This window comes from Musca autumnalis, unplaced genomic scaffold, assembly GCF_047663935.1.
Source record: "Musca autumnalis isolate F117 unplaced genomic scaffold, ASM4766393v1 scaffold_3, whole genome shotgun sequence".
NCBI lineage: Eukaryota > Metazoa > Arthropoda > Insecta > Diptera > Muscidae > Musca > Musca autumnalis.
The window spans coordinates 12,222,608-12,246,465 of record NW_027411866.1 but is presented as its reverse complement, the minus strand read 5'-3'; the positions used below and the strand labels follow the sequence as shown (position 1 = coordinate 12,246,465).

The window sequence follows — 23,858 nt, the reverse complement described above, 5'->3', positions numbered from 1 at the left end:
ATTTAGAAGACCTACAGAAGTTTTCTTTTATATAAAAAAGTTCTCAAGGTGGATTTTCCCGCTATAGATGACCTCAGGGACCTTCCATTGTCAAGAGTTCGTCGGTTGTCTAAAGAAGACTGCAACTGGTCTTGCGTGGTGTCACAAGAAATCGTCCGTCACAAGAGTTCAACTGTTGTCTATGGAAGATATCGAATAGGTCTTATCTTGCTGTGGAAGACCTCAAGAAGTGTTGCCTACGGAAGCCATCAAGAGGCCTTCTGCTGTCTAAAAAAGACCTCGGAAGGCCTTCTGAGCCATCAAGAAGTCTTCTGTCATCAAGGGACCTTCTGTTGCCTATAGAATACCTCATGAGGTCCTTTGTTGTCCATAGAAGACCTCCATTGTCTAAAAAAAAATTAAGAAGTCTTCTGAAGGCCTTCTGAGCCATCAATAACTCTTCTGTCATCAAAGGGCCTTCTGTTGCCTATGGAAGACCTCACGAAGTCCTTTGTTGACCATAGAAGACCTCCATTGTCTAGAAAAAAATTAAGAAGTCTTCTGTTGCCTGAAGAAGACCTCTATAGGCCCTCTGTTGTCCATAGAGGAAATATAGAAGTCTTCAGTTGTCTATAGAAGACCTCAAGAAGTATTCTGTTGTCTATAGAAGACTTCAAGAAGTCCTTAATATATTTTTAGAAGACCTCGGAAGATTATATTTTGCATATAGAAGACCTTAAAAGGAGTTCTGTTGTCTATAGAACTAGTTTGTTATCTGTGGAAGGCCTGTAGAGGTCATATTTAGCATTTGTAAGGCCTCAGGAAGTCTTCTTTGTTCCACAAAACCTCAAGAAGTCTTCCTTTGTCTACAGAGGACCTCAAGGTGACTTCTGGTGTCAGTAGACGACATCAGAGATATTTCGTTGTATTTTGAAGAGCTCAACAGCTACTCTGTATTCTATGGAAGACACCGAGAGGTTTTCCCTTGAATATAGACGGCCTCAAGAAATCTTTTCTTGCCTATGGAATACCTCAGTAGGTCTGAGTGTGATGTGTTCTGTTATCCACAGAACAATTTTCTTATCTGTGGAAGGCCTGTAGAGGTCATATTTAGTATTAATAAGGCCTCAGGAAGTCTTCTTTTGTCCACAAAACCTCAAGAAGGCTTCCTTTGTCTACAGAGGACCTCAAGGTGACTTCTGGTGTCAGTAAACGACATCAGAGATTTTCCGTTGTATTTTGAAGAGCTCAAGAGCTACTTTGTGAAAGACATCGAGAGATTTTCTGCTGCCTATAGACGGGCTCAAAAAATCTTATGTTGCATATGGAATACCTCAGTAGGTCTGTGTGTGATGTGTTCTGTTGTGTACAGAACAAAATGCTTATCTGTGGAAGACCTGTAGAGGTCATATTTTGTATACGTTTAAGGCCTGTGGAGGTCTTCTTTTATCTACCAAACCTCAAGAAGGCTTCGGTTATCTACAGAAGACCTCAAGGTGACATCTGGTGTCAGTAGACGACATCCGAGATTTTCCGTTGTATGAAGAAGAGCTCAAGAGCTACTCTGTATTCTATGGAGGACACTGAGAGGTCTTCTGATGCCTATAGACGGCCTCAAGAAATCTTCTCTTGCCTATGGAATACGTCAGTAGGTCTGTGTGTGATGTGTTCTGTTGTCTACAGAACAATTTTCTTATTTATGGAAAACCTGTAGAGGTCATATTTTGTATATATAGAGGTCTTCTTTTGTCTACCAAACCTCAAGAAGGCGTATGTTGTCTACAGAGGGCCGGACCTCAAACTGACTTCTGGTGTCAGTAGACGACATCAGAGATTTTCCGTTGCATTTAGAAGAGATCAATAGCTATTCTGTATTCTATGAAAGACACCGAGAGGTCTTCTGTTGCCTACAGACGGCCTTAAGAAATCATCTGTTGCATATGGAATATCTCAGGAGGACTTTGGATGGCTTTTGAAGACCTCAAGAAGTCTTCTGGTCTCTACAGAAGACCTCAAGGTGGTTTCGCATATCTGTAGATGACCTCAGAGATCATCCGTTTCCTTTGGAAACCCTCAAGATGTCATCTATTGTCTTTTGTTGGTTATAGACGACCTCAAGTGGTCTTCTGTTTCATATAGACGACCTCAAGAATACATCAAGAGGCCTTCGGTTGTCTGTTAAACAACTAAAAAATCTTTCCTTGTCTACAGAAGACCACAAGGTGGTTTCTCGTGTCTCTTAAAGCCCTTAGAAAACTTCCGTTGTCTACAGAAGACCACAGGGTGGCTCGTGTATCCATAGATGACGTCAAAGATCTCCTGTTGACCTCAAGAGATATTCTGTTGCTTATAGACGACCTCAAGTGGAATTTTGTTGTCTATAGAATACCTCAGGAGGTCATTGGATGTCTTTTGAAGACCTTAGGAAGTTTTCTGTTCTGTACAGAAGAGCTTAAGGTCTTTGAAAGGCCTCAAGAGGTCGTTTGTTGTCTATAGACGACTGCAAGAGATCTTCTGTTGCTTAAAGGCGACTTGAAGAGGTCTTTTGCTGCCTATAGAATATATCGAAAGGTCTTCAGTGTTCTCTTGAAGATCTTAAGGTGTCTTCTTGTGTCTATAGATGACTTTGAATATCTTCCTTTGTCTATAGACGACTTCAAGAGATCTTTTGTTGCCTAAAGGCGACTAGAAGAGGTTTTTTTCTGCCTATAGATTATATCGAGAGATGTTCGGTGTTCTCTTGAAGATATTAAGGTGTCTTCTTGTGTCTATAGATGACTTTGGATACCTTCCATTGTCTTTGCAGAACCTCAAGAGGTCACCTGCTGTCTAAGAAAACTTCCTGAAAATTTCTGTTGTCTTTAGAGACCTCAGGAAGTATTTCGTTGTCTATGGAAGATCTCAATAGGTATTTTGCCGTCAATAACAGATCTCAGTAGGTATTCAGCTGTCTAACGATGGCCTTTGCTGTTTATAGAAGATCGTAAAAATCTTCTTTTGTCTAAGAAAACCTTATATGCCTTATTTTGTCTGTAAAAGACCAGAAGAGGTCATCTGTGATCTACTGAAGACCTTAAGTCCTTTCTTGTCAATAAAAGAATTTAAAAAGTTTTCACTTGTCTATAGCCAATAATAATACCTCAATAAGTCCGCCGTTGCCAATGTAAGACCTCAGAAGGCCTTCTGTTGTCAATAAAAGACCTCAAGAATTTTATAAATACCTTAAACGCCTTCTGAAGTCTCACGAGGTCCCCTGTCTTTAAAGACCTCAAGAATTATTTTGTTGTCTATAAAAGATCTCAACAGGTATTGTGGCATCAATAGCAGATCTCACAAGGTGTTCAGCTGTCTATAGTTAACATGAGAGTGCCTCCTATTTACTATAGAAGCCTTCAGGGCGTCTCCTCTTGACTATAGAAGTCATCTCAGTAGGTATTCAGCTGACTATAGATCTCAATAGGTATTGTGCCGTCAATAACAGATCTCAATAGGTATTCAGCTGTCTACGGTTGACCTGAGTATACCTCCTATTTACCATAGAAATTTTCAGGACGTCTCTTCTTGACTATAATAGTCATCTTAGTAGGTATTCAGCTATAGACAGTCCCCTGGGTGTCACCTCTTGACTACAGAAGTCTTATGTAGTCGATAGAAGACCTTAAGAGGCCTCGTGCTTTAGATAGAAGATCTCGTGAAGTCTTCTTTTGTCTATAGAATACCTCTAAGTCTACTTTTATTTGAATCAGACCTCAAGCATGCTTCTGGTATCTGTATATGATCTCAAAGATCTTCCATCGTCTTTGGTAGACTTAGCATTTACCTTTAATAAGGCATAACTTGCCAAAACTACAATGTAGGTTAGCACGAGTATCTCTCTCAAATGTCATTAGAAAAAACAAAAGACTTAAACCACAAACCTAAATATGATACAAAACCCCTTCCACTTCCGCTATTCAAAAATGAGAACTAAAACTATTGCCACCTCCTCCCCAGCATTTTGTAGCATCGAATCATCAAATTCATTCACTTTCTTTGTCATTTACCCGGCAACCACAATAAACGTCATCATCAGATAAAGTAGTTCACCTGCTGTTGTCTGTCTGTCCGTCTGTCTTTTGTGGTTTGGTTGTTAATGAATAATTCGCACACTCCAAAAACACACTTTCTAATGTAATTGCTCCCTGCCTCCCTATCTACCTACCACAAATGGAGACCTCGTTCGCCCATTTGGTTGGTAAACAAAAGCAACAACAAGAAAAGAATCACATCATTACATGGCACATTTCTAATTGACAATAATACCAAAAAACAAATGAATAAAAAACAAGTACTTGGAGCTACTGTCAATTGTTTGGTGTCTCTCTTTTTTATGGCGATGAGAATTAGTTTCCTCAGTTTTCTTTTAAATAAAAAGCCATTGTTGAAAACAATAACAATGCCCTTAGTTGCTTGTTGTAATAAAACGAAGAACAGAAAAACTAGAACACATTTAAACAGTAACAATGACTTTTAGAGAAATTAACATTTGAACAATTATTTTGAGGTGACTTAAAACTGAGTGACACACAAAACAAAGAAAATGGAAATTTCTTTTTTCTTTTTGGAAAAATACAAATAAAATATATAACTATTAAGAAAGCAAAAACTTATAAAGATGACAACAATAAACTAAACGTTAATTTTGGGGAACATGTCATGGGATTTTGGAAATAAATAAAAGTTTGAGTAAAGAATAATTTACAAGTTTTTAAAATACAAAGCCATTTATTCTACTTTTTTTAAATTCTATTTAATTTATTTATTTTATTTTTTGTTTTTCTTATAAAAAGAAAGTCTATTTTGCTTTGTTTTCATTTGATTCATGATTCACTGAAAAGAATTTTGTGTTTCTTCTGAGCAACTGTTAAACCAGAAATCACCCAAAAACCTATTTTAAGCTTAACGGTTTTAACCACAAAAGCATAACTTAACAATGCTAATGATTAAGCCGTTAGATTATCAAAAAACCCGTAAGCCATAAACATGCATACATTTTTCTCAAGAAAAAAAATCTAAAACAAGGGATAAGCAAAAGAAGAAATAGGCAAGAATGAGGAAAAAACAAACAACCATGACCACTTCAAAAATAATTCCCCTTCCCCTCTCCACAAAAAGTGTTACAGAAAACCGTTGGATAACACAAATTTTGGCTGCTGGTGATTTAATGTGGTTTCATTTTCATTTCAAATCACTTTCTCGAATATACAGAACACAAAATAAAATTTAAATTAGAAAAAGCAGAAGAAGAAATACCCAAAAAAGAAAGAAAGAAAAACACCCAAAAAATATTGCTGGCTCATCATTCAAATCTAATAATGAAACATTTTGATAACACTTGTTTTTTGTTTTTACCTAATCCCCATTGAGAATATTTATTTTATACTACTGCCTGTAGATAATTCACTCAATGACGGATGAGTTTTAAAATCAAAAAAATGCTTATCATCATCATAACCACATTCACATATACAAGCCATTTCTTCACTTCACTTTCATACATTGTAATTGTAGAATTTATGACACGTTTTTTTTGTTCTCTGAGCTCTTTGCTTTGTTTCCTAAGTCAACTAAAAGCTGTTGATTATAAGAGGCTTAAGGCTAATTATGTTCAATGTCTTGTAATTAAGGCATAAAATTGCTTTTTTATCTTTGGTTTAAATGGCATTTGTCAGAAGAAGAAAAAGATATCATCATTATTACCATTCAAGTTTGTATCTTAAGTCTTTTGATTTGCCTATCATTTGCTCTAGAGAACAAGAGATTAAATAGTAAGAGATTGAGAATTTTACTAGCTAATGGAAAAAAGAGAGATTTCATAAGAGACAAAAAATCTGGCATTGCTAGTATTAAAGATTGTGGCCTTAAACCAGTGATCCTCAAAATATTTTAGACATTGTCGGTGCCAGAAGACCTGAATCTTTATTTGTCTATTGAAGAGCTCCAGACGACTTCTGCTTCCTCTAGAAGACCTCAAGAGGGATTTTGTTGTCTCGAAAAGACAAACAGAAGTTCTCTTTTGTCTCTAGAAGGCATAAAGAGGTCTTATGTTGTCTGTAAAAGACCTCTACGGATCTTTTTTGTCTGAAGAGTATCGCAAATGGTCTTCTGTTGCATTTGGAAGACCTCAGCAGGCCTTCTTTTGTCTAGAAATGACCTCAAGAGGTCTTATGGTGTCTATAAAAGACTCCAAGAAGTCGTCAGTTGCTATAGAACTGTTTTTCTCCTATGTAAAGAATACCTCTAAAAACGTATTTTGTCTATATAGAAGAACTCAGTGGATCTTTTGCTGTCTATAGAAGTCCCCAAAAGCCTTCTATTGTATAAAAAATACCTCAACAGGCCTCTTTTTGTCTAAATAATGCATTAAAAGGTCTTCTGTTGCCTGCAGAAGACTTGACGAAGTCGTCTGTTGCCCACGGAAGACCTCAAGGCGTTTTCTTTTGTTGATAGAACACTTCAAAGGTCCTATTTTGCCTACAAAAAACCTTACAAGTCTTCTTTTATCTATAGAAGATCATAAAGGTCTTTTTTGTCTACAGAAGGCTACAAGAGGTCTTCTTTGATCTATAGGAGACCTCCAGAGGCATTTTTTGTCAATAGGAGACTTTAAAAAGTCTTTAGTTATCTATAGAAGACCCCGAGAAGTCGCCTGTTGCTTATAGAAGACCTCAAGAGGCCTTCTGATGCCCATAATATACTATAGATTACTTTAAAGGCCAGATGTTGTTTGTAGAGGACCTCACGAGGTCAATAGGAGACTTTAAAAAGTCCTCTGTTATCTATAGAAGACCCCGAAAAGTCGCCTGTTGCTTATGGAAGACCTCAGGAGGCCTTCTGATGCTCATAATATACTATAGATTACCTAAAAGGTTTGTAGAAGACCTCACGAGGTCTTCTGCTGCCTATAGAAGACCTTAAATTATTATTTTGCCTATAGAAGACCACAAGAGGTCTTCTGGTGCCTATAGAACTCCTCAAGAGGCATTTTTGTTTTTTTTTTTGTAATACAAAACTTTAAAAGTCTTCAGTTGTCTATAGAAGACCTCAAGATGTCGCCTGCTGCCTATGGAGGACCTCACAATATCTTCCACTGTTTATAGAAGACCTTAAAGGTCTTCTTTTGCCTATAGAATACCACAAGAGGTCTTCTGATGTCTATAGAAAATCTCATGATGCCTTTTTTGTCAGTAGGAGACTTTAAAAAGTCTTCAGTTATCAGAAGACCCCGAGAAGTCGCCTGTTGCTATAGAAGATCGTAAAGGTCTTCTCATGTCTATAGAAGATCACAAGAGACATTTTTGTTAAACAAAGTCTACAGTTGTCTATAGTAGACCTCAAGAAGTCGCCTGTTGCCTATGGAAGACCTCAAGAGCCTTCTGGTGTCTATAAAAGACCTTAAGAAGTCTATAGAAGATCTTAAAGGTCTTCTGTTGTTTATAGAAGACCTCTGTTGTCAAAAGAAGACATCAAGAAGTCTTCTAATAGTTATCGAGAACTTTAATATATCTTACGTTGCTTATAAAAGATTTAAGCGGTCTTCTTAAAGATATTCTGTAGTGTAGAAGACCTCAAGAAGTTTTCTGTTGCCTATGGAAGACTTCAAAAGGTCCTCCGTTGTTTTTAGGACACCTTGAGAAGTCTTACTTTGCATATTAAAGGCCTCAAAGGGTCTTCTGTTGTCCATGGAAGCCCTCAAGAAGTCGTATGTTGCTTATAGAAGATCTCAAGAGGCTTTCTGTCGTCTATAGAAGACCTCAAGGAGTCTCTTGGAATACCGCCAGAGGCCTAGAAAAGACCTCAAGAAGTCTTCTATTGTGTCCATAAGACCTCAAGGTGGCTTCTCGTGTCTTTAGATGACTTCAAGGTATTCTGTTGCCTCCAGAAGAGCTCAAGCAGACTTCTTTTGTCTCCATTGTCTAGAAATGACCTCAGGAGGTCTCCTGATGTTTATAGGATGCCTCAAGTGATCTTATGTTGCATATAAAGTCCTTAAGATGAGTTCCGTTGTTTATAGAACAATTTAGGAAGTTCTCTCTTATCTCTGGAACACCCCAAGATTTATATTTTAGCCACACAAGGTTTGAAGAGGTATTCTGTTTTATATAGAAGACATCGAAAAGTTTTGTTCTGCTAGGAATACCCCACGGAATCTTCTGTTGTCTATAGAAAACCTCAAGGTAGCCTCTCGTGTCTGTAGATGACATCAGAGGTTTTCCGTTGTCTAAATAACACCTCAAGATGTCTTCAGTTCTCCTTTGAAGAGCTCAGCAGCTCCTCTGTTCATCTAGAAGACCTCTAGAGTGCTTTTGTTGACTAGAAAAGAGGTCCTATTTCGCATATAAATATTCTCAAGATGTGTTCTGCTGCCTATAGAAGAATTCCGCAAGTCTCTGGGAGGTCATATGGTGCATATAGAAGGTCACAGTTGGCCTTCTGTTACCTATAGAAGACATCAGGATACCTTTTGCTCATAAATCGATACATTTTCTTGGCCTTTATCGTTCAAATATGTCATGACTTATCTTATCTTTAACTTAACAACTTTAAAATAGTTTACAAGTTGCCTTAGTTCTCACGTTTCAAATACTCCACAGTTCTCAAGCTGAAAACATACTACAACTTGCTGCAAGTTGTCAATGACTTGCCTTCGTTCTCAAACTTAAACTAGTACATGCCTTGCCTTAGTTATAATCCTAAAATAAAGCACGACTTGCTTAAGGCAGACAACGATTCGCCTTAGTTCTTAGCCTTAAAATAGATCCCGACTTGCCCTTGTTGTCAAACAGAAAACAAACCACGATTCGCTTTACTTCCCATAGTTCACGACCTGACTTAGTTCCGAAACTTAAAACATGGCACGATTCCCCTTAGTTCTCAGCCTTAAAACAGTTCCCATCGTTAAAATAATTCAAGTCTTGCCTTAGTTCTCAGGCTTCAACTAGGTCAAAACTTGGCTTAGTTCTCAAATCTAAAATAGTCTTCGAATTTACTTAGATATCAAGCCTAAAAGTTGTCACGATTTCTTTTCGATCTCAGTCTTAACATAGTATACTTCGTGCTTTAGTTCTCAATAGAATTGTTTCGTTCATAAACGGACTAGTTCAAAGGAACGATTCCCTGAAATGAACCAACAGAATCATATGCAGTTCATTTGTTATATCGTTCATTTAGCTCATCTCGTTCGTTTAGCTCCTCTCGTTCATACAACTCTTCTGGTTTAGTAGGTTGAATTGGTGAATATAGGTCCTTCAGGTCATTCTAGGCCTATTGATGATGAGAAGATGGAGCATGAACGATATTCATCAGAAAATCTTAGACTAAAATACAATAAACTTCATTGTTGACATTTTTCCTATAGAAATATTTCATTGGTGATATTTTTCTATAGAAAAACTTTACCAGTGATCCTTTTTTTGTAGAAAAATGTCAAGTGTGGTAATTGGTGATATTTTTTCACTAGAAAAATTTCATTGGTGATGCTTTTCTTAAGAAAAATTTTATTGGTGATATTTTTCCTATAAAAAAATTCATTGGTGATATTTTTTCCTCTAGAAACATTTAATTGGTGATATTTCTCCCTTAGAAAAAAATCATTGGTGATATTTTTCCTTTAGAAAAAGTGTCGTTGGTGATATTTTTCCTATAAAAATGTTATTGGTGACATTATTCCTATAGAAAAATTTTATTGGCGGTATTTTTCCTTTAGAAAGGAAAAATTTATTTGGTGATATAGAAAAATTTATTTGGTGATATTTTTGCTATAAAAAATGCCACTGGTGATATTTTTCCTATAGAAAAATGTCATTGGTAATATTTTTCCTATAGAAAAATTTCATTGGTGATATTTTTCCTACAGAAAAATTTCATTGGTGATATCTTTCCTATAGAAAAATTTCATTGGTGATATTTTTCCCACAGAAAAATGTCATTGGTGATATTTTATGTATAGTAAAATTTCATTGGTGATACTTTTCTTTAAGAAAAATTTCATTGGTGATATTTTTATACAGAAAATGTACTGATGTTATTTTTCCTATAGAAAAATGTTATAGGTGATATTTTTCCTACAGACAAAATTCATTGGTGATACTTTCCTTATAGAAAAATTCCATTGGTAATATTTTTCCTTTAGAAAAATGTTGCTGGTGATATTTTTCCTATAGCAAATGTCAATGGTTATATTTGTCCAATAGAAAAATGTTATTCGTGATAAATTTTTTACAGAAAAATATAATTGGCGATACTTTTCCTTAAGAAAAATGTCATTGGTGATATCTTTCCCTTAGAAAAATTTCATAGATGATATATTACTTCTAGAAAAATGTCACTAATAGTTTTGCCTGTGCTAAGTTAAAGTGCTACTTAGTCTTCTTCTGTTTTTTTTTCTTCCTTCGTATCTTTTATCTCTGTCAAATATCATTAAAAAAGGTTCTCCAACGTTTTTTTAACTCTCCCATATTCTTCCTTACAAAAATTCCTTTATTTGTGGAATTAAAAGGATTATAAAATATCCCCTCCATTCCCAACAACATCCAGGTCTTCTTCTTATTGTATACTTCTTTATGATATCTAACAAAATTTTACAATGCCATCTCAGAATGCCATTACCATCAGCATTTTCCTAACTTTATCTTCTTAACTGCAGAAAATAGAAAAAACACCAACCAAACAATGAATTGCTGCAATTCTTTGGAAACCCTCAAAAGCTAACCCTTTTATTAGGCAGCTTAAAATGTTGCAAGCCAATGTTAAGCCTGCGGGAAAAATAAATAAAAAAACCAAAAAAAGAAAAGGCCACTAAGAATGGCAGCAGAGAAAAAAATCACACAAAAACCGACAAAAAATTCCATAGAAAACAAACACCTTTTGCCACAGAGGCCACAAACGGGGCAAAGTAACCCATAACAACAATAGGAACTTAGGAACTTACAACAACAACAAAAAACGAGGCAAACAACTCTTTGACTGTAAAACAATAACAATATTTTAGCACAATAGACAACTGAAACATGTAACGAAATGTTAGAATGGTTAGAAAAGTGTGGCTCAACAAACGTTGTAACGATAACACCCGTTTACCAGCATTTAAGCGGGACTGGCCATTGCACTAGGAGTTACGAGGGGCAAGTAACTTCAGCTTATGCCTGGGACTTTTGTCTTTAAAACATTTTTGAAAACATGAAAATTGTAATAACATTCTAAGCAATCTAGCGAGAGGAGAAGAGAGAAGAAGAAGCAGCATTGGACAAAACTCTTGCCCTGTCTCTCGATCCAACAATTAGAACATTGTTACCTTACACATTGAAAGCAAAACAATGATGGTGTAGCTATAAGGCAGCTACTATGCAACACGCAACTTAACAACATCCCCAAAGAGGGTTTGCTTAAAACCAGCAGGCCTTGTTCTGTTTCGTGTTTCGTGGTCTCTGTGCAAGAATTTGAACCTTTAAGAGTTCTTCTTGTTAATCTTTGCAATAACACCATGTTAAACAACGCGAACGGTCGGCCAAAAGCAAACCTAGTCATTTTTATGGCCTTTTTGGTGGCTTAGAAGTAACACTCTAGTCTACTGGTTGGATAAGTTGTTTTGTTGCAAGAGGCAAAAGCCGACCAGCATTATTTGAAAGAAAATTGCCAAAACAAAAACAAAAGAGTTACTCAAAATGCCATAACGTATAAATTAGGTTATGGCAAGGGTAAAGGTCTTAAATAACTAAAAGCATTTTTAAGAAGTTTTGCCGAAAACAACTTTAAAAGGATTTTAGGATCTTCGTAGGAAAAAATAAATTAAAAATTATTTTCATAAAAATTATTAACATTTTTTTTCTTTTTTCCTTTTCAGGTAATACTCTCCTCCTTTTCATTCATCTAATAACCGTAAGTAGTGTTGTTTCTTATCATATCCTCCTTGCATTTGAGATCTTTGCGGAAAATATCATAAAATCATTTCATGACTCTCTGCATTTGTGGCATTTCCTGTTCTTAATGAACTAAGAACTCAATCGTTAGAAATTAATTTCACATAATTTCCTATGGAAAATGTGCCATTACCACAACTAATTACCCAATCAGAGGGGAAGAGGAAGAACAAGAAGTGGAAGCAAACAGTAAATGAACACCAAACAAGGAGAAAAAAGGCATAAAAAGATTAGATTCTAGCAACTATTACCAAGACACATTTTTCTTTTTAAGAACGCTATCAAGCAATAAACAAAAATCTCTGGGTGCGAACGAGATTCAAAGGCACCTTGTTCCAAGTGGTCTTCAACCTGAATATGAACTTTAAGAACTCTTCTTGTCACTGAAGTTTTGCAATGGGTTATCTATTAAAAAATACCTTAAAAGGCCCCCCTCCGGTGACAGAAGATGATTAAGAGATTGGGCACTCCTTGATCAACTGGTTACCATTGCCGCCTTGTTCCAAGTGGTGTTCAACCTAAATATGAACTTTAACAACTCTTTTTGCCATGGAAGTTTTCCAATGGGTTTTCTATTAAAAAATACCTTAAAAGGCCCCCCTCCCGTGACAGAAGATGATTAAGAGATTAGGCACGCCCTTGGTCAACTGGTTACCATTGCCGCCTTGCTCACAAAGAGTCAAGATTTCTAGACTCCGATAATACAGGATTAATTCTCCCTTATAAAAATGTTAGCACGCCGTTTGGAACCGGCCATAAGAAGGGGCCAATATCATTTAGCTCAAAATAGAATCCAGCTGATCTATTGAAAGCTCTAAATCGAACCTTGAGACCACTTTTTTAACTAACAAAACCTCCAAATGACCTTCATCAAGTCCAACAAGCTTTGAAGGTAGGTAAACGACATCAAATAGGCCATCTGCATATAAATGTTTGGAAGATGACCTCGAATATTCTCTACTTATAACGATATTTAAAAAAAAAATATCACTCTAAATCTATTCTAGATTGACAAAATATGTGAAAAGTCTTCTTACCTGCAGAACTTTTGAGGATATTTTACCTTTAAGATATATCATAATAATTTTCTACCTAAATGGGCCTCCTTGAGACAGGTAAAAGAAATGTTCTACATAGAGTGGACATATTGAGGCAGGTAGAAGAATTTTTGAGGATTTAGACTCAAGAGGTAATTTATGTATAGTATATACGAAAGATGTTTTCTAGAGGCAGACGATATCAAAGAGGCCATCTGCATATAGATCTTTGGTAGATGACTTCGAAGATGCCATTCTAGATCTATTCCACAGATAGCAATCCCTGAGAAATTTTCTATAGATTGAAGGGTCTCAAGTCGACTTTAGAACAAGATCTGTGAGAAGCCTTCCTACCTGCAGAACTTTTGAGGATATTTTACCTTATAGATATATCATAATAATGTTCTACCTAAATGACCTCCTTGAGTCAGGTAAAAGAAATATTCTAGCTAGAGTGGACATATTGAGTCAGGTAAAAGAAATTTCCTACCTAAAATGGGCATGTTGAAGCAGGTAGAAGAACCTTTGAGGATTTATACTCAAAAGGTAATTTATGTATATAGTAGATCCTGAAGATGTTTTCTAGAGGCAGACGATATCAAAGAGGCCATATGCATATAGAGCTGTAGTAGATGACTTCGAAGATGTCACTCTAGATCTATTGTACAGATAGTAATCCATGAAAAAATTGTCTATAGATTGAAGGGTATCAAGTCGACTTTAGGACAAGATCTCTGGTTGGTATATGGCCTCGAAAATGCTCTCCCTACAAAGATATTTTTGTAAATATAACTCTAAATCTATTCTATAGATAGTAATCCCTGAGAAATTTTCTATAGATTGACAAAATATGTGAGAAGTCTTCCTACCTGTAGAACTTTTGAGGATATTTTACCTTTAAGATGTATCATAATAATTTTCTACCTACATGGGCCTCCTTGAGACAGATAAAATAAACGTTCTACCTAGAGTGGACATATTGAGGCAGGTAGAACAACTTTTGAGGATGTAGACTCAAGAGGTAATTTATGTATAGTATGTCCGAAAGATTTTTTCTAGAGGCAGAGGTCATCTGCATATAGAGCTTTGGTAGATGAACTCGAAGATGTCACTCTAGATCTATTATACAGATAGTAATCCCTGAGAAATGTTGTATAGATGAAGGGTATTAAGTCGACTTTAGGACAAGATCTCTGAGAAGTCTGTAGAACTTTTGAGGATTTTTTAAATTTAATAATTTTCTACCTATATAGGGCACCGTGTAGTACAAGAACATTTTTCCCTGTAGGTCATTTTAAGCCAGGTAGCAGAATTTTTGGGGATCCATAAGAGACATTTTCATCCCATTTCGAAGAAAGACTTTTCTTAGGACTTCAATTAATGGAAAACCTATTCAGGATATTATTTCTAAGATAGACTTTTTCAGAACTTATATCCATAGAAGACCTCTTAATAGTATTCTATCCCTAAAAGACCAACTATAGAGGGCACCTTGAGGCAGGTAGAATAACCTTTTTACCTGTAGGACATATTAGGCAGGTAGCAGAATTTTTGGGGATCCATAGATGACATTTTCACCGTATTTCAAAGAAAGACTTTTCTTACGACTTCAATTAATGGAAAACCTATTCAGAATATTATTTCTGAAATAGACTTTTTCAGACCTTATATCCATAGAAGACCTCTTAATAGTATTCTATCCCTCAAAGACCAATGTTACGCGATCTGGCTTCAGTCTCTTCTGGACTTCTGCTCTTTCTGAAAACCTTCTACCAGTTAATGACCTTCTATCCAAAAGCCCCTTGAGTATTTGTCCTACCTGCAAGGTCCTTTTTCTATACAAAATTTGCCTTAAAATAAAACAAAACAAAAAATACCTATAAAAACTATCGAATTCTAATTGAAAATCTTTCACCAACAGAGAACCTCTTATGAATCTTCATTTCTCTTATGAATCTTCCATTGAAGATCTCTCATGGTTCTTCTCCATATGTAAGACGCCGTAAGGGGCTTCGCCGTATATAGAAGTTCTTTACAGGGTTTTATATCCATAAAAGACCTCTTGAGTCTCTTCACCATCTTAAAGATGGTTCCTTTTAGCTCAATGTTATGAGGCCTCCTTGTAATAGCTTCAGGAAAATTCTTAGGAAAAGTCGCCTACTTTATGGTGAAGAGTTTTTTGCCGTCACTGAAAAATGATGATGGCCTAAGAATCGAATTGAAAACACAGAGCGCGTGATTACCATTGTGTCACGTTGACACACAGATCTTGAAGACCTTTTTCATGTATAGAAGTCCTTTCCAGAGCCGTTTGTCTATTAATGACCTCTTGTGTGTCTTCTACCTAGAGGAACTCATAAACATTATTCTTTTTAGCTGAAGTATATGGGAACTACTTGTTACAGCCTTGCCGGACAACACCACTTGCCTGCAATGCTCTGGAAATGTCGGAAAGCCATAGCAGAAAAATGTGATTTTTGTCAGGCCCAACTCTTATAAAATCGAAGATCTCTTTAAGGTCTTCTACCTACCTGTTAATGCTCTTTTATAAGCTTAGAACTATGAAGGCTTAAAGATCCCTTACTGATCTCCCAATTAGAAACACTTTTTAAAAGGGTTCCTATCTTCACAAAAGCTTTCCTACCTATAGGTGACTTTATATCGAATACCTCTTAAGGATCTTCCACCTTTAAAATACCCTTTGAAGGTCGTCTATCTGCAGAAGAACCTTTCTAGTTCTTTTTACAGGTAGAAGACCATAAAAAGCTTCTCTATAAGATTCAAGATTATCTACGGGTCTTCGATTTGAAGTGGAGAGGTTTTCCTGGTCGTCTTGAAGCTGTTCTATCTACAGAAAACCGCTGCTTGCTTAAAGTACCTTCAGAACCGAGATATCTTAAGATCTATCTGCAGAAAAACTTTGGAGGTCTCCTATGTATGGGACGTCAAGAAGTCGTTCTATCTACAAAAACCCTACTTCCATCGGAGACGTCTTGAGACCCCTCTAGCTATAAAAACCCTTTTTAAAGACTTCTGTCTGTAGAAAAAAAAACCTTAAAAGTAATTTAAACATGTCATAAATATCCTTTGCAGATCTTCTAAACAGACAAAACGTCTAGAATGTCTTCTATCTACATCTATCTAAAAAACCATTCTTATTTTTGGATGAATTTTGCAGGATATTGTATATGGTGTTCTATCCATCGAGGACCCCTTGAAGTAATTTTTTCTAATAGAAAATAAGTCTTCAAAATCGTTCATCTGAAGAAGACCACGTCAATGGTTTTTGTATTGAAAAGAAGACTACGAGTATTCCATCTACAGAAGACCTTTTGAATCTCTAAATTTCCCTTCACAAAAGGTTAATACAGTAAATAGGTGGTATTTCTCTTTCTTTAGAGAACCTATTGAAAGTCTTTCATCTGTGAAAAAAAACGTTGTAATATACTACCATATCAGAAACAGACGCATACTTCAGGACGAAAATTCGTATATATGGTGACATTTTATATACATAGAGAATTCGTTTCGCAGATTTTTTATTAGAAAAAGTTTGAACAGTCAACAATCTGGAGAAGACTTTTTTAAGTATTTAGGACCTCTCTTATTGTCTCGCTCTCATTTTTTCTCTATTGAATGTTAATATGTTTAAGAGATTATATTTGTCTTTCTATAGAAAACAAGTTGAGATCACTAAACTAAACTTCTTAATGATAACCTACATATATCAAGGATAGGCCTTGAAGCCTACATTAGGGTAGCTATTATCTGTCTCCTACCTTAGTACAGAGACATCTCTCTGACCTCTATAAGAAAATTTTGAGCAACTCTGTTTTAGGGTTAAATAAGAATCACACAATAACAGCACCCTTTCTTTAGTGTGGAAAAGAAAATATCTTTCTAAACATTAAACATTTGGAATTAGTCTCGGAGGCCAACTTGTATCTCTTATTACAAGGAACAACATATTTTATGTGTTAGTCTCTCTGAGAGAGTATTTCCTATGTTAAACCGCGGCAGATGAACATAAAGAGAACACATATTTTATTGCAGAGTGAGGCAGAGAAAATGTTTGGGTCTCTCTTGTGCTCTCAATAAGCGTAAATTTGTTGTTGTTCACAACGTGTTAGCATCTACACAGGCTGTGAGCGATAACAAATTTACGCTCACTTAGAGCACATGGGCTCTCTTGTGAGTCACAATGCCTACCCTTGTTTTATTGACTATCATAGCAGCCTTAGAGCCTCCTCCACGTAATTGAGGAATCGGCACTAATACAAACGCATTGTTTGCGGCCGTACGCATACGACTCTCTCTCCGCAAACTGTGTGTGCGTTAATGTATTGCTGAAATTAAAAATTATTGAAACAAGCGACAGCAGAACCTTCTTCATTGACTTCTGAACGAAGACTGAGTGGCGGTTGTTATGTTGTTTTTTTCCGGATGCTGTGTTAATTGTTATTTTTTATGAGAATTAGTGAGAGAGTTTATGGTTTTGATGGCGGTATCAAAAGCATTTGTTATAATTCTCATTTGTTCTCCTAAAGAATGTAGAGTTTTACGGAGTTTGTGTCTTAAGTATTTTGTTTAAATTTAATAATACAGCCTTCCATCGATTTAAATGTCAATTTAAGTCTGAGATTAGTGCAATAAAATAGTTTTGAAACAATAGTTCTTTGTTTTGGCATGTTAATAAGCTAAAGTCATCCATTTGATGAAATATCCGATTAAAACTTAATGGCCTTTCTTTTTTCATAACAGGTGTTACATTTCCATGAATTTAAAATAGCTTTCTGATTTTTAAATTAAATTATTTTATTATGCAAGATGTGAAGAAATGAATTTTGAAAGTTCAGTGAAAGGAGACAAAAATATGGAAATTTTATTTATCATTTTTTTGCCAGAAAATATTTTATTTCCAATCGTTTGGAATTAATATTTGTGGTCACTAAAAATCCAGGAAGTGCAACGTTTCCATTACGACACTAGCAGCTTTATTTCCCCTTCCAGGTCAAAATGTAGAACACTTAACGTTTCTCAGCCACAAACTCAATCAATATTAAATTAACACTAATTATAGGCCATTATTTACTAGAAAAGACTTTATTGAAACCAAGAACCTCTGCAGAGTTTTAGCTTCAAATGAGCTGTAACAAATGTGGAATACTTAATTTGAGGTACTTAAAAAAGGCGGGAAGAGAGGGGAAGGGGGGCTTGAAAGATCTTAAGAGGTTTATCTGCATTACAAAGGGTATTACATTACACCGGGTAATGTGTTGTTCTTTTGTTTTTTTTTTTTTTTTTTTCATTTTGGAAAGAGCAGTTTGTTGCAGCATGCTTAAGGCCTTTTTGGGTAGATGGGTGTTGGTATGGAATATTTGGCCTTAATTGACTTGAAGTGATGCTTCAAGTGGTTGTGGTATCACTATCATGTGTAAATATGGTTTCTAGCATCTGTAGAAAAAGTTTCAAGTTATTTTCAACACTCTCTCTCTTGGCAATGTTAGTTTGAAGGCAGCTTTTCTTAATGTATGTTGTCCAATTGTGTGAGAGTGTGTGCCATGACTTTGGCTGCTGTCTTTAAATACCATTATTATTGAATAACGAGTATAAGTCAAGTAAATTATATGCTGTTATTTGTATAGCTTTAAGTAAGAGACCCGCAATGGCAAACAGAATACACGAAGTGAGTAGAAATCACAAGAATTTCATTGCAAAGGCCTCAACGGCTGTATTGTAGCTGGCTACTGGCACACACACACCAAGATTTCTTTCATTCTTGGGATAGTTTGTTGCTTTTTGAAACCTTGTAATGGGAGCATGGAACTTGCCTTAGACCACTGCCGCAACCAGAGCTATCATTAGTCAACAAGTCATCGAAGAGCAAGAAATATTCCATGTTGTTATTTTTTTTATTTTAAGACAAAAGGCCACCAGAGCCAGATTCTTGATGCAGCTGACAATGATGATGATGCTTGAACCAAATCACGCCGATTGTCAGTCTGCCAACCAACCAGCCAGCCATTCAGTCAGTCATTCATCAGCCGCAATGCTTCTTTTTTGCATTGTGTCAGTTTTGTGTTACAGCTTTTGCTAAGGCGTTTACTCTGGTATTAACATTTTAAGTGGCAACATTTGTATGCTTAGACCAGGTAAATTAAGAGCATCATCTGGTTGAAATGCTTTGGTTGATGATGATAATGATGATGTTAGAATGCCAACAACAAATCATAGGCAATTGCCTTTGGAAGAAATGCTTGCTAGTAACAAAAAAAAAAGTTCTTCAAAAGATTAAATCTTTATTTTGCTTAACATTGCAGGCAGGCATGGCGACAACAGGCGTTCAACATGTTGTTTGTTGCTACAACTCTGGCGGCTTAGTTTATTAAAGTCAAATTGCAACAACAGCAGCAACAACAACAACTGTTGTTGTAAATGATGATTATGTTGTTAGACAAGTTGTATGGTTCTTATGGTTCAAATGAAAATTGCTTTGATTTTGTTCTTCTACTGCTTCTGCCGCTTCATCTTTTTCTACTTTTTCAACTGCATCTTGATCTAACAACACAAAAACGTGTTGCAGTAGCTAATAAAAAGCTTAAAAAATATTCTATTGGAAAAAACTCAATTTTCTTTACAGCTGTCTTGTGGTATGCCTGGGTTTGATCAAGTAAAACAACAAAAACTACAAAAGATAATTTAAAGAACCACTACCATTAGAACAGGTGAAACCACTATTCCTTCATCTTCTTGCTCTCCTCTTCTTCTAACAAATCAATGAAAATCTTTGCCAGAATATTTGTCTATAATTAACTCTGATGTATTAGAAAAGTAACGCCGCCATCATCATTTTTTTCAAAAGAAAAAATTAATTCCTTTCCAGTTCTTAGTGTCATTCAGCTGGCAAAAAGACGTGACATTTGAATGACATCAACCATGTCATGTGAACCTCTGTTAGAGTTTGAAAATAATGCAATTTGGAAAATGTGACAGCAAATATTGGTGTTCAGAAAAAAAAAATATTCTCATAGGCCTATCTGAGAGAATTGCTAAGAGAAACCGTAAAGTATTGCTTAGATAAGAAGTTGATATGAGGTTTGTGTCTTAAGTCTTTTGTTTGCAACAATGTTACGCTTTTTGTGTGGAGATGCCACTGGGAGATTGACAGGGAATCATTTTACCATACCAAAGTCTCACACTTGCAAAAGGAAAACTGTATTTGGAATTACAACTTCGAAAGCAGGAATCTCAATTATTCTCCACTTTGGTGCCTTAAGTCTTTTGTTTGCAAACATTGCATTAGAAGCCATGTATACATCCATAGGTACTAACCCTATAAAAGGTCCCCGTCTGTCTGAAGGGATCAACCGATATGGTACCGACATCTCAAAATATTTTGTCCATACTTAGATCAAGTTCGAAGATGGACCATATGAATTTGCTTCTTCGGGTACCTCCGTGATGCAATTACATGCACACCCGGCTTTCACGCTGAAGATCGTGGGTTTGATTACACGGGCGGGCAATATCACCATATTCAACAGTGACAAAATACACCTCAGTAATGTATGCCATGTATAACTTCTCAACAAGTGGTGTCTTAAGACACGCCGTTCGGACTCGGCGATAAACTATAGGTCCCATATTATTGAGCTAATATGAATCGGGGTGCACTCATTGATATGAAGTCCTCCTTGTCCAGCCTGGGATGTTTGTGTAACAATTAATTTTATATTACATCCCCCACAAAAGTCCAAAATAGTTCACTAAAATTGTGCTCGAGATAGCTCTCAATGGAAGCAAGCGACTTGTTTCAAACTTTGCACATCGAAATATATATTCCACACAGAGACTAGGTGGACTATAACGATCCACTCCTTCGGGTACCTCCAACACAAAATTTAAAAAATGCATTTTGTTCTAAAGCAGGTTTTCCTCGCGGCCCCTATTTCGACTGTACACTTTTTTCTTTGGCAAGTCCATACTACCAGGAATAATTACCCAAAAGCTCAACAAATCCCTACAGCGCCAACAAAATTATAGCTGAGCACGAGAATTTACGAATTGGGTATTCGATCTGGTCGAAACTTTGCACAACATTAAATTCCTTGCAAATTTATATTTTGTTACAAGAAGGTCTATATCTGACAACTCCTTCCGATATCTCCCTGAAAACAGTTTAAAATGCCCGTTTATGTTCTGTTTAAGTGTGGTTCCAGGTTTCTTTTGAAACCTCTTGAGGTCGTTTATCGACTACAGACGATTCCTTGAGGACTTCTGTAGTCAGAAGAAGACGTCCTGAAGACACATGGAGATCTTCTGTTGACAGCACCACACCTATTTAGGTCTTCTATGGACAACAAAAAGTCTTTAAAAGACAACATAAGACCTCTGGAAGTCTCCTTTAGGCAACAGATGACGCCTTGAGGTAATGCAAATATTACACAAGATCTCGGAGGTCGTTTCTAGACGTGAAAAGTAACCTTGAAGTCTTCTGTAGAAAATCGAAGACTTCTGGAGGTCTTCAAGAGACAACCGAAGAAAACAGAATAGCTCTAGATGTCTATAGAATACAGAAAACCCCTTGAGCTCTTCCAAAGACAGTGGAATATCTCTGAGATCGTCTATAGTCACGAGAAGCCACATTGACCACCTTGAGATTTTCCGTAAACAACAGAAGCCTTCTTGAGGGTTTGTAGACAAAAGAAGACCTCGTGAGGCCTTGAGAAGACCTCTTAAGGCCTTGAGAAGACCTCTTGAGTCCCTATACATACAAAATATGACATCTTCAGGTCTTCTGCAGACAACATAATTTCCTATTGTCAACAGAACACATCTTGAAATCATTGAGATGTTCTATAGATAACAGAACCCTTTCTAAAGTCTTCTTTAGAAAACAGAAGACCTTTTGAGGTCTTCTATAGTAAAGAAAAGGCTCCCTGAGGTCTTCCATAGACAGCAAAAGACCCTTTCAGGCCTTCTATTGACAACAAAAGAACCTTGAGGTCGTTTAAAGTTAGCAGAAGACCTCTTGCGCACTTCTTTAGACGGCTGACTAGTTTTTAAAGTCTACCAAAGACAACGGAAGATCTCTGAGGTCATCTAACGCTGGAGAAACTACCTTAGAACTTTTCTAGCCAACTTTTTTTATACACGAGAAGTCATCTTGAGAACATCTTGATGACTTACGCAGACAAGAAAAGACTTCCTGATTTTTTCTATAGACATCTTGAAGTCTTCTATTGACAACAGAAGGGTTATTGAGGTCTTCCAAAGATAACGGAAGATCTCTGAGGTCGTTTATTTACACGAGAAGATGCCTTGAGATCTAAAGACAGGTTATCTGTAGACTACTTCCTTAGACAAAAAGGGTTTTCTTTTAGAAAACCAAAAAACCTTTTGAGGACTTCTATATGCAAAATGTGGCCTCTTGAGGTTTCCCACAGACAAGAGAAGACATCCTGAAGTCCTCTGTAAGAACAGAACACATCTTTAGGACTTCTATATGCAAAATAAAACATCTTGTGGTCTTTGTACACAACATAAGACATCTCAGAGTCTTTTATAGACAGAGTAAGTCCTCAAAAGGTATTCTATAGACAACATACGGCCCCTTGACGTCTTCCAAAGACAACAGAAGTCGTCTTGAAGTCTTCTATAAGCAACACAACGTCTCTTGAGGTCTTCTTTAGACAACAGAAGATTCCTAGAGGTCATCTATAAACAACTGCCGACCTCTTGAGATCTTCCAAATACAACGAAGGACATCTGAGATTGTCTATATACACAAGAAGTCACCTATACACAACAGGTGTTGTAAAGGCAACTTCTTGCGAAAAAGAAGAACTTTTGAGGCCATTCAAAGAAACAGAAGACTTTTTGATGCCTTCTATGGACATCTGAAGATCTCTGAGGTCATATATATACACGAAAAGTCACCTAGAAATCTTCTGTACATAACAGGTCTTCTATATGCAAAATAACACATCTTGAGGTCTTCTATTTGAAAAATAAACCTTCTTGTGATCCTTTTATAGACAACAGAAGTCCTGATGCGCTCTTCTGTATACAGTAACAGCGGTCCTTTTGTCAGTTTTTATATGCAGCGGAAGGTCTCCTGAGGTATTCTTTAGACAACATATTTTATATATCGTGGAATACATTTTCAAGGCCTTTTGAAGGTTGTTTTTAGCCCCCTTGAAAGGGATTCTCTGGCCATAAGAAGCATTGCGGATAATCTTAAATTTCGAGATTCAAGTATTTTTCATTTCTATGGATTATTGAAAAAGGTTCTTCCTTGCAGATATCCTACAAAAGTATTTCGGAGAATCTAATGATACGTGATCAAATATGTCAAAGGCCTTCCATGGGTCATTGAAGCTCTTTCTTGAAGTCAGAATGCTCCTTGAATGTAAAGACCTTCAGATATGTTGCAGCGTTTCTTCAACCAGAAAACTAGCTGTGGCTCTTCTATAGCATAATAACTTTTAAAAAGTCTGTATAAAACAAATTGATCCTTTAATGATGTTATTCTAACAGCCTTCGTAAGAACCTCTGCAGATATATTGCAGACCAAACCCTTTTAATTTTTTATAAAGAACTATCACTGATTAATTTCCAGAGATATGGAGGAAGTTAATTTAAGTCGTATATCACGTTGAATATCAATGCCTTCTAAAGGTTATCTTTAGCCAAAAGACCCCTTTGAAAAGATCAAAATTTCAAAGGGGTTAAATGGGTCACAGTTGTACCTTTTGAGGCAGAAGCCAAAGGACGCTTTAAAAAGGGGTTCTCTGGTCATATAGAACATTCCGGAGATTCTACAGATATAAGATCAAAATCTTCTTTTTAAGGCAGATACTACAAGAAACTTAAGTCTTGTTAA

General features: G+C 36.2%; 1 protein-coding gene across 2 annotated transcripts in view; it reads left to right on the top strand.

Moving 5' to 3' along the window:
• Nucleotides 1-23,858, top strand: part of tyn (trynity) — a 152,907-nt gene that overhangs the window by 16,178 nt on the left and 112,871 nt on the right. The gene's annotated exons all lie outside the window — the stretch shown is intronic.